The 11,422-nt window shown below is 44.5% G+C and overlaps 1 protein-coding gene across 3 annotated transcripts in view; it reads right to left on the reverse strand.

Moving 5' to 3' along the window:
- The window catches only part of RFFL (ring finger and FYVE like domain containing E3 ubiquitin protein ligase), a 32,692-nt gene extending 25,625 nt beyond the window's left edge, over nt 1–7,067 (reverse strand). For 2 of the 3 annotated variants that reach the window (XM_075720010.1, XM_009483634.2), the window contains exon 1: nt 4,569–4,639. The gene's annotated coding sequence lies outside the window, so the exon portion shown is untranslated. Of the gene's footprint in view, nt 1–4,568; nt 4,640–7,057 lie in introns of those variants that run through there. The other variant, XM_075720009.1, reaches the window with a different exon arrangement.
- Between the last annotated feature and the right edge of the window lie 4,355 nt (nt 7,068–11,422).

The following is an 11,422-nucleotide window of genomic DNA, read 5'->3' on the forward strand; positions in this document are numbered from 1 at the left end:
ACCTCATCAGGGAATGGAATCAAGTTAATATTTCATTTCTTCAAAGTAGTACTGTATTCATAATGGAGTTAAATACTTTTGGAGAACTATCACAGCTCACAGAAGTAAGGTACTTATGGGAATGTTGCCTTCAAGTAGTAGATCTTGTTATACTAATGAAATATAGTCTTGAGTAGCAGTGAAGTAATGCATATTTTGCTACATTGATAAAATGTAAGAAGGAAGGGAGGATGGCTAAGCGGCTGGTTGCTGACCATCAAAGATAAGGGGATGGCAGAACAAAAGGGGCACGCACAAAATAGGAGAAACTGGGTAAGAAGTAATTTGGGCGGGGGAGATAGCAACCACCGACCCAATTAAGGACTGAAGCAAGTACCCCCCCCCCTCCTGCACAAGCGCAGTGAATTAAAAAGACACTATAGCTTTAAAGACTATGCGAGTAAACTGTTAACTAACGAAGATGAGCGCACAAAGACAAGTTAATGATTATGTATTAGAAAGGTGTGGAAATTGTATATTCAATGTATAAATAAGGGAATGGAATCCGAACTTGGTGTGCTTGATTTATGGAATTCTTCCACCTTGCACCCTGTGCAGAATAAAGCAATATCTCCTTTCAAAACCATTTTTGGTTTCGGGAGCTTTATTTCCAGGTAACAGGAAGAAATGCTTATAGTGAACAACCTCCTTGCACTTTTGCAGAGCATCCTAACAATTTAACATTGGAACAAAACACATAAATATTAAAAAAAAAAACAAAAACGACAAGACAAGATGATTTGGAGGCCAATTTTATATTTCACACAAGTGCAAAAGACAATGCAAGTCCAGTTAGTTTGTTGGTCTTTTTTTGCTGGGGTTTAACTCTTTACCAGTTCACAGTGAAAATTATGGTAACATGCAGAATAAAATATTGCTCAAAAAGTTTGTTTTTACTTAATGGGACATTTTAACTTAAAAAAGTCTCACTGACATGCGTGTCCTTGTCCAAAAAAAAAAAAAAAAAAAAGACATTCTTTGTACTTGAGAAAGAATAACCTCTGAAGGAGGCAGCACGCTATCAAATTGCTGTTTAGAAAAACATCTAGGATTTTAGATTCCAAGTCTTTTGTGGATGTTGTAAAAATTCCTTTTTATTTAAAAGTTCAGAAGGTCCAAGAAATATTTTTAGACTGTTTCCTCCATAATCAAGGATTAAAGCTGATCAGTCAAGTATACAGTAGACAGTAATAGTTTATATCCTTTTCTTCACATTTGTTTTTATTAGGGGAATTTTTAGGAAATACTACCATGTATTACAGATTCAATGTCAAGCTTGCATCTGTTATTCCAGGCAGAATAATACAAGCTAAGGCTTTTATTGCTAAGAGCCACATCCAGAAGTAAAAAAAAAAACAAGCTTAGGCTTCCATAACAGTATCTTACCAAGTTACTTAAGTTTTGAGCAGAACACCAGTTGGAAAACACTGACAAAGAGACAGGACTCATTCCAAGAACGATCATCTTACTTCACTTAGACAAAGTAAAGGCTTTCATGAATTAGGCTTGGGTTTGGCCTACATTCTGTTATATGAAAAGGCTTCATTATATGCAGTTGAACACACTGTTTGAAAATGTGATACAAATGGCATTCAACGCCACAAAAAGTGAACAAACGAATGTGGTAAAACTGTATTAAATGTACTATATATTATGTCTAAAATATACACACTTTGAAAGTCTTTAAATACGTTTTCATGCCCAGAAGAGTTCAGAGATGCTATCAGCACCACTCATGAGTATCAGATAAAGCTATTTGCAGATTTAAGACAACTCTGAAGCAGACATCGGCAGATAAAAAGAAATGCTGCAAGTACTTTGTTTTTAAGTGCATTACTTCGCTATATACAAGTAGGCATTTACTGGTGCTTTGAATTCCAACTGCATTCTTTATGCACATTTTGTAGGCATTGCAATTCACTTCTGAAGCTCCAGCAGCAAGCTAAACAACATATTTAAATTCTTTTCAGGAATTTCTTACTTCACTCAGAATGACATTCTTGATTTAGTTATTTCCATTGCAAAATCAGTCTGTGATCTGTCGTCAAGCCAGAGAAGCAAGTAACAAGAAGCAAGAAGTGTAAATAACAACAGAAATAGAAAGAGTAACAAGTTTGTCAAAAAGAAGGCTGAGGTTTTGGGCTCTATTTTTATTAAATGCCTGCATCAACTCCCTCTCACTTCTCTTCTGCATACAAGACGAGATCTTACTCCTCTTACCCAAGAGCCCTTTGCACAAAACGATGCACAACGACAGACTAGATTTGACTAAGCCGACAAGGAAATACATGATCACATGCAACAACTGATAAGCCTTTGAATCTGAGAAACATAAGGTATGAATTATGCAACTATCAGCCTCTGACTGGAAGAAACCTGCATTCTGAGCTCCGAAGGCATAAATCAGTCTCTATATAAACACCAGCTTCAATTTCTACTTTTTTGATTATACAGTCAAAAGGGACTTTGAAACCTACACTTTATTTGGAGTCTGAAAAATAAACTGTTTCCAAACTATTTTGTAATGCTTGTGCAATGGCCTCAAGACAGCCAGTAATTTAGACAGCTGTGCGACTAGCCACAGAAGCTGCATTTTAGAAATCACCCTTCTTTGGAACAATTGAAACTTTCTCCAGGACGAAGTCTGCACACAGAAAGCAGTGTTTTCCTGCAAGCATATAACAGTTTCATTATTGTTTAACTACCAAAAAACAGCTCCAACAATCTATCAAGCTTGACATTTTATGCATCTCTGCTGCTAGCCCAGAATACAGGCCATATATAGGAAGACATTCAAGGATTCTGTTTAGATTAACAAAATAACTTACTGAGAAACATTTCCCTTCTTTTAATGATTAATTTGCCATTTTTATGGGGATAACCTTTTTAGCAAGGCCTGTTGTGACATGACAAAGAGTAATGGTTTTAAACTAAAGGAGGGTAGATTAGACTGGATATAAGGAAGGACTTTCTTACAGTGAGGGTGGTGAGGCACTGGAACAGGTTGCCCAGAGAGGTAGGTGGTGGAGGCCCCATCCCTAGACACATTCAAGGTCAGGTTGGATGGGGCTCTGAGCAACCTGATCCGGTTAAAGATGTCCCTGCTCACTGCAGGGGGGTTGGGCTAGATGGTCTCTAAAGGCCCCTTCCAACCCAAAGCACTCTATGATTTTTAAAACCTGTTCAGGAAACCATGGGCCTGCTTATCCTCCAGATTATCTAATCCAAGTATCTATAAAGAAATCTATTCCACGAGATGAAAAAACCTCCATTTTAAGATATGCATACAACAAATTCAAAGGCAATCCCGCAGAGAAGGGATTCCTCACTGCAACAGAGCAGCAGTACCAGTTGCAGTTCCAGCCCAGCCATCATTACTGTAACACCAAACTACAGCAGAGTATTAACTTGCTGCTCGCCAACCCTCCCATCCTGGGAACGCCACTGCTCAGCAGGTTTCCAAATAACCATGGCTCAGGCAAAGTCCTAAGAAGCATCAACATGTTCATGGAACAAAACTTACCAATGCATGATGCAACCTGGCAGAGTATGTCCTCAAACACAACACTGGAGAAATTATTCATCCGAGTGATTCTAACTCAAAGTAGTTGGGTGAATGAAACATGGAAGTCATTCACTGATGCCATTGCTTTCTGAGCAAGGTATTTTGACATCACCAAAAAGCAGTGTCACATCAGTTTCAGTCTGGACTTCCAAGGGATGCAATATTATGGTTTCTGACTCATTTGGGGAGCAAGCCAAACCAGCATAAGCTCATGCACATAGTAAGTGACATTGAGTTAATGATGCCACTTGTGACATTGCAATTTGAAATTATCCATGTGTATATATAGAATATATAATGCCCAAAGGAACTATCCTTCTGCAGTAGAGGTTACTGTGCAACAAGCTACTCCCAAAAGAAAGTATTTTGAATTTGCCTGTTTAAAAATCTCACTTAACATCAGTCTAGAGGCTAAACTAAAAGATTCAAAGCATATGCTGCTTAAATATATTCTTATAAGCATATCCCACAACATTCTGAATATAAATAAAAAGGTGGCAGCGTAAAAAAAAAGCTGATAAATTAATATTTTAGTCTACACTGAAATACAATGTGGAAAATCCTATTCCAATACTATTTGGCAGAGAGGCCAGAGGGCATTAGAGAAGGAAGCCTAATTAATATTTTGGAGTAAAGTGAAAACCTCAAGAGCAATTAATGTGAAGAATTTGTCAATTTTACAGACACTGAGAAGAATAAACAGTGTCTCAGAAAGCAACAATTCTTTCTAAAGAAAGTCCCTTATGGGAACATAAATTTAAAAAGCCAAAAAGGCCTTTCAGAGGTTAGAATAAGCCATCTCTCAGTTCTGAGGAAACTAGCTGAGAAAGAAGGGAGAAACTAATACAAAATTTGAATTCTTGATCTGACAGTCATACTCTGTTTCTTTAAAAAAAAAAAAAAGTAATTTTTCAACCTTGCAATGTTCTTTGAAGACTGAGTAACCGACTTCAGAGGAACATACCATCAGGTGGTTAGAAGACTTGGCATGCAGATGAGTTCTGTTTCTGACATCAATTTAGCAGTGATGCGATTCTCCCCACCTGTGAAACAGAGATTACACTTATTCATCCCTGCAAAGTGTTCCGTGCTCCCTGAATGCCAGTTTGGGCAAGTTCAAATAACTGACTTCTGGCTTCTTGTAATGACCGTACCTGGGAAGTGGAGGAAAGCAAGTGTGATACAGGGAGACACAGATAGGTACCATCAGGACTAATGACTAGAATTACTTTGGGAAGCAGGAGACTGACTGGGGTTTTGCAATGGAAGCAGGCGATCAGGGGAGGGCTGGAGAAACATTTGCACCATGTGAACACATTTCAGCACGAAGCGTAGGCAAGTAAATAGCAGTGTCATCGCAGCAGCACAGACCTTACAGCATTGACCGTAACACTTCCCCAAGAAGTTAAATCAATACTCAAGCATTTAGCCCACACCAGACTGCTAGCAATATTCAGATAATTTAAAGCCATGCTATGCTTGTAGTCAGAGAAGACTACAGAGAAGTACTGAGTTCCCTCGGTTTTCACTACCACATACCAATAGGTCTTCTTTCCCTGGTCAGCAGCAGTTCACACGCAGTTGTGTCCAAAAAAGGGACATGTGCACACACTTATATGCATCTCACATCATCCTTCTGCCAGCAAAGTGTTTTACTTGGTTCAGTGTACTTTCTAATTTCTTATCTTTTGATCAGGCTCTGTATCTCTCGGGACTGGTCAAAGGCTTTAGAGAAGAGATGCTCTGAAATATCCCACGTACGTATGAAAATGCACTCTTCCTATAAGGGATGGGCAGGTAGCCTAAACCTAATTAAACACAATTTTTCCTACATGTATCACAGTGAAACCAACACACACTAGACGAGGACAGCATTTTACCTGGCTAGATGTGAGGTCACAAAGCCGCAGCACTGGGTCAGACACACAGCCTGTCTAGCTCCATAGCCTGCCTCCAGCACAGGTCTAGGCGAGTCAGAGGCAGGCACACAGATGTAAGAACACCACAGCAGATGACTGTGTGAAAATCTGCTTACACCCTTCCACCATGCAAACGCTTGTTCAAAGTCTAAAGCACAAGTTTTAATAACCCTTCTATATACAGTACTGGAGTTTCAACTCCAATCACACTCGAGCCTGATTGAAGAGTTTACAATCTAAGTTGTATAAACAACCAACCATGGTACAAAGTTGCATAACAACAAGTGAAAATTACAGAATTTAAAAAAGAAAAAACCCACTAACCAAACCCCCCCAAAAAACCCAACACAAAACCATACTGAAGTCAACCACAATAAAGATAAAACAGGCCTGGAGAAAAGAAGATAGATTTCTGTCATAAACTCAACTAGCGACCACCAACCCCAAAATATAATTCCTATATATCACTTTGTAGTCTCATTGCAGAGCATTGCATTTGGCTCTCATTTTAAGTTGACTCCTAAGAGCCCAGTCACGTGTACCTGCCAATGAGAAAGACTAAGCCTCACTGAAAGTCAGCTTACTTTTCCTACCCTACAATTAAACACAATATTTAAATGATGGCTTTAAAACTAATCTAATTCAGCAAAAACTTGAGCAATTAAGCATTAAGCCATGAACACCAACGTCAAGGCAATCAGCTTTTAATTAACAGTTCAGTTGCTACCAGCCGAGGGGACATGCAAACCACTGAGTGCTGCAGCTGGGTAACTGCACCGGGATTCACACAAGCAGAGAGAATTGCCCATAATGGCAACCACGACAATAGCCAAGTAAATTGTTTTGTTTTGTCAGATCCAATTGTTCTGCCAAAAGCAATTATGTTTACAAAGAATGAATACAAGATCCCCCTCCCCATCACTGTGAACACCAAACGTGGAGGTAGGTAAATGCAAGGATCTGGAATTTGTAAGAAACAACATTTGAAGCCGAGAGCTTTGTGTTCCATTTCTTGGCTCTGGGAAAACAAGGTAACAGTGGGAATGATCACAAAGGGTAAATGCTCTTTTTGTTTGTTTGCTTCGTGTAATCATGTATCTGCCTTAATGATAATTTATCTTAAAATATGAGCTTCAGAGTTTTGAAATACAACCCACTACAAGGTAAACACACAAAAAATGCCAGCTTATAACAACGCACCTTTCATTTACCATCCTAATGAAATGGAGAACTAAAAAAGCGTTTTGTAAATCCAGTAAGTTCTTTACTGATCCCATAATCGGGTTAGAAAGAACAGAAAACCGCCACAAGTTCCTACACTGCCATGAAACTGTTCTCCAAAAACAACATCCAAGACCTCCTGTGCTACCCACGGAAGATACATTCTGTGTCAGAGAGGAGGAAGTGAGCTCAAAGAAAACACATAAACAAAACCGTTTTATGTCTCAGCAAATTAAACATTACCCTGAACACATCTTAATCAAAGAAGCATAAAACTGAAACATTCCTATCTACGCTTTAATATTATACTTACCTCTACAGTATCTAAGTAAGCCTGGCCACCCTTGCAGGAAAACATGTGCAACAATCAAGTGCAACAGCTTGTTTATCACACAGTCATAACATTGAGCGCGTTCATCCTTAGCTGTTTTGCCAAGTCCCTGATCTGTAAAGGCTCAGCCTGGACCACATGCGTGTTCTCACTACAGAGAATTTACATCTATTAATCTGCAATCACATGCGGAAATACTGGTAAGAAACTGATCTGATGATACGTCAACACTTTCTCCACAGGAAACACCTTGACCGGTTTACAGGAACAAACTGTTCTGAAGAACACTTGAGTACTTTTATTTTCTGAACTCCTACTGCCTTCTGTGGCAAAGGAAGGACTTTCACAGCTTTCACTTTGCCATACACCCCCGATTTTGAGCAGAAGCGTGGCAGAGTTCCTCATTAAGAAAATAACTTCAGTCCTTACACCAAGGAAGCATCACCCACCCCAGGTACACTGCCACCATACCAAACAAATTAGTATCTTGGACACAATAAATGCAAAGAGACAACAATTTAAGCAAAGAGCTGTACTGAAGACTGGCGCTTATCCAGAATTCCTCAGTTCTCGTAGTATTTTGAGCAGAATAACCTACTGAACCTCAGAGCGCCTTTGGGAACGTGACTCAGAAGAGGAAAGAGTTTCTGAACACCACTTTCTGAACAAGAGAAAAGAGGCTGTACCCGAGTTCTGCCCACCCTTGTTCGGGAAACCCCGCAAAAGTGCTGTGAGGGAGCCCCTTCACCCCAAAACAAAAATCCAGGTGCTCGCACCCCCTTCCAGCCTCTCCCTGTCCCCCTGCCAGCCCTGGTCCGAGCAGCCCCACTCTCCCTGCCCCGTGCCCCACCAAGCCCTGGCAGCCCCCTCCTGCCCCACGTCCCCCCACACTTGACAACACCCCCCATCCCCAGCCGTTCCCCCACCCCGCAGCCCCTTGATAACCCTCGGCGGCAGCTCCACTGCCTCACGGCCCCTACATTTACCCGCCCCGCCCTTACCCCACGCACCCTCCCTACTCTGTCCCCCCCATCAACCTGGCAGCCCCACCCCCCAAGCCCTGGCAGCCCCCCCAAACACCGGCAGCACCCCAACCGCCTCACCTGCCTCCTTCGGCAGCCCTGTCCCGGAGATGCGGCCGGGCCGGGCCGGGCCGGGCTGCGGTCAGCCCCGAGCCCTTCGCTCGGCGGCGGCGGTGGCGGCACTATGGCAACTGCCCACCGCGGCGGCGGCCAGCCACAGAGAGGCCGGCCAGAGCGGCGGCCATAGAGCCGCGAGCTAGACGGCACCCGGCGGCCCGCCCCTGGCGGCGCGGCGGCTTCTCGGGCGCCCTCAGGAGGCCGAGGGGGCAGCACCGCCCGCGGGGCGCGGCGGCTCCAGGGACGCGGGTTCGAGACCCCGCCCGGGCAGCGGGGAGGGGGGGGCTGGAGGGGGTCCCGTCTGCTTCGAGGAGTTTCTGCTGTGTGCACGGGGGCTTAGCTGCAGTGCACGGGCAGCATGCGCATACGTACAGGTACACCCATATATAGGTATATACACACAACCATATGTACGCAGACATTTGCATACGTACCCCATATATACACATATGCACACAATACATACAAACACACACTTATATATGTATTTTATACATATCAAGGGCAAATGAGCCCTCGGTGCCAAAAGGCATCCCCACTGCTTGGGGCAAGGGGTACCCTGTCTGGCCTGGGACAGGTTTTATCACCCCTCTCCAGGCCTTTCCAGCAGTTTTCCAGTTGATTTAGGCAATGGGAAGGAGCAGGGAGAGGGGACATCCCCGTGCACGCTGGCACAGCCAGGCCCTGTCTTACAGGGTTGCGGAAGTGCCTTTCTGAGCATGGAGGAGAAAGGCTGAATTAGGATATTTAGGTCAGAAACTCTTTTCAGCCTAATTTTACAATGCAAATGTAGGGCAAATCAGCTTGAGTAAGAAGTCAAGTTTTTCCAGATTGGGTAATAGATTCCCATAGCCTGAACCCTTCTGCTGTCCCACACCGAGCAATAACCATCACCCACAGCAACGCCTTCCCCGCAGCAATGCAGCCAGAAATTCAGGACACCGCCGTCACCTCGCACACACGCAGCCTACCTCAGCAGCCAAGCCAGGAGCGGAGGAGCTGCCACCTGAAACTCAGCTGTACCCTGTATCACACCGTCCTCCCCGACTTACCCAGCTGTTTCCCAAGAGGGCATATAACTCCCACAGCTGCAATCAGATGATTGCCAAGGAGAGAAAATCCCCCCAGGTCATGGCTGTGCCCAAAAGCCTGGGGTGGGTAGCTTTAGAAGAGCACAGCCCGCACGTCGCCTTTCCCCGGTCTCTTCCTGACTGACTGCACCATCCCCATTGAATCACCATCCCATGACTGTTCCCCAGTGACTAAGTGCAAGAGCAGAGTTTCTTCTGGGGCCACAGTGAAGGTGCATGCTGGGCGCATGGCGCTGGTCTCATGCCAAGGCTGATGCAGGGTTCCAAGTGGGCTGTTCCCCTTCTCATCCTCCTGCTAGTTAGGGGAAGGAGACAGCGAGAAAGTCCCCTTCATTCAAATATAACCAAAGAAGTTCCTATTTGGCTCTTCTCCTGCTCCACGCTCCCCCACAAGAGCTTTGTTTCCCCTACAGAAACTCAGGCAGAGAGTTAAAATAGTAGCACACAGTTTTGGTTGAAATTTGTGTGTACCAGCTCTTTATTCGCAGCTTCAGGAGACAGAACAAGCTAAATTTTCTGCTTGTAAGGACCAGCCACATCAGCACAGGTCTCCAGCAGACAGGAGAACCATCCTCCACCTCATCCCAACCAGCCAGGCTGCAATCCCTGGGGCCAAACCTCCCCTCCCAAACTTGGAAAGCCCAGAAATGCAAATAAATATGCAACTTTAAAATACATTTATTTTTACTGAAAACTGTTTAATGGTACATCTCACATTGCTTTAGCACGTTCCCCTCCTTGGGTAGGACCTGCTGGGAGCACAGCCTTTCCCACAGCCACATGCACAGGGCTGCGGTGGCTACGATGGAGGAGCTGGGACCTGCCCCATAAATCACAGCCCTGGGAGCACCGAGAGCTCGGTTTCGCAGGAAGCACAGCTCTGACAGATGTGCAAAACAAAAATCTGTGCTGAGACCTGGCACTGCCTCTTGGGAAACCAAAATATGTGTTCACATACCCCTTTTAGCTGCCCCTTCCCTACAGCAGCTATTTGCTCAGGAATACAGGGCTGTACAGTGTTATGTCTACTCTGGAGAAATTAGCACCCAAATTCTGGCTAAATCAGACTCCTCTTTGCCCAGCACAGCCTTAGAGGGCTCCAGGAGCTGTACTGCTGTGTTATTAGCTTAATGAGCACACCCTGACGAGTCCCACCCCCCACAATCTACATCAGCAGCCTTGGAAGTGCAAGCCATAGCTCAGCTCAACTGCCAAGGAGGTTTCTTATTAAGCAGAGGATGAGGGTGTCTAAGACATACGGGATCAAAAGGAGAGGCCACACTCCATCCCAGCCTCCCATCTCCTCCCCAGCACTGCACGAGCCCCCAGGAGGTTGCTCAGGGCAGGCAAGAGCAGCTGGAAAGCACTAGAGCAAGGAGAGATTATTTTAAACTTCACCACATGCAACTGAGTAGGTCCTTGAGCATCAGACAGGGCCAGCTGGTGTCAGGACTCATCCACCCAGCTGATCCAGATCATAACCTTCAACAATTAACAGCAATTCTTTATGCAGCACAGCAGTGCCCCAAAAATACCAGCAGCTCCCTACAAGGTCTGGTGTTACTCTGGGGAGAAAGTCAGATCAAGCATCCAATTATGTCCCTGCTCATCAACAGCCTGTCCCACCCCAGTCCTGCCAGGGACTAAACCTCAAAATTTTAATTAAGTTAACAGCAGTCACCATTAATTGAATTCCAGCTCTCAACAACCACAGCAGCGTGCAACATCTTTTTTTTTATTTCTGAACCAAGACCGCTGTGGGCTGTCCATGGATGATCAGAGCTCCAGGAGCAGAGGGCAGCGAGTTATGGGGGGAATGAAACCACAAGCAGGAGTCATGGGTTTGTGCAGGGACATGCCAGCTGGTCCCAAGCCAACACCTTAGGACAGGGCTGGCTCTGCTGGTTGCAGACAAGCCTGCAGCAGAGGAGAGGACCTGGCTGTCATGCTGCCCACACAGCCCAGCCACTGCAGGCAGCATCTGCTGAGGCAAGATCTCCAGGGAACCCCATGCTCATTTTCTCCCCAGCACAGAAGAACAAGAGCTTCATGTTGGTCCTTCCCAGGGCTGCGGGACTCAGAGGCAGTCTGTAAAACCTTCAGTGTGCTTGCCTGCT

Source organism: Pelecanus crispus, chromosome 12, assembly GCF_030463565.1.
Source record: "Pelecanus crispus isolate bPelCri1 chromosome 12, bPelCri1.pri, whole genome shotgun sequence".
Taxonomy (NCBI): Eukaryota; Metazoa; Chordata; class Aves; order Pelecaniformes; family Pelecanidae; genus Pelecanus; species Pelecanus crispus.